This window comes from Acyrthosiphon pisum, chromosome A1 (genome assembly GCF_005508785.2).
Source record: "Acyrthosiphon pisum isolate AL4f chromosome A1, pea_aphid_22Mar2018_4r6ur, whole genome shotgun sequence".
Taxonomy (NCBI): Eukaryota; Metazoa; Arthropoda; class Insecta; order Hemiptera; family Aphididae; genus Acyrthosiphon; species Acyrthosiphon pisum.
This window is the reverse complement of record NC_042494.1, coordinates 51,875,345-51,875,591: the sequence shown is the minus strand read 5'-3', so window position 1 is coordinate 51,875,591 and position 247 is coordinate 51,875,345.

The window sequence follows — 247 nt, the reverse complement described above, 5'->3', positions numbered from 1 at the left end:
AAAAGAAATCATATATTTATACAGTAATTTTATTATAATATTATTTCATGTATTGTTACTATATAGCTGTTAATAACTTGTAAGGCAATGAAATGGTGTCTTTAGGCGTCTTCAAATAATATTTTAAAATTACCTACAACAAAATAGATACCTAACTATAATCAGGGCCGTTCTTTTAGGGGGGCTTGGGGGGTGTCTCACCCCTCCACTCAAGATTTTTTTAAATTTTTTAGTCGGCAAATTTGGC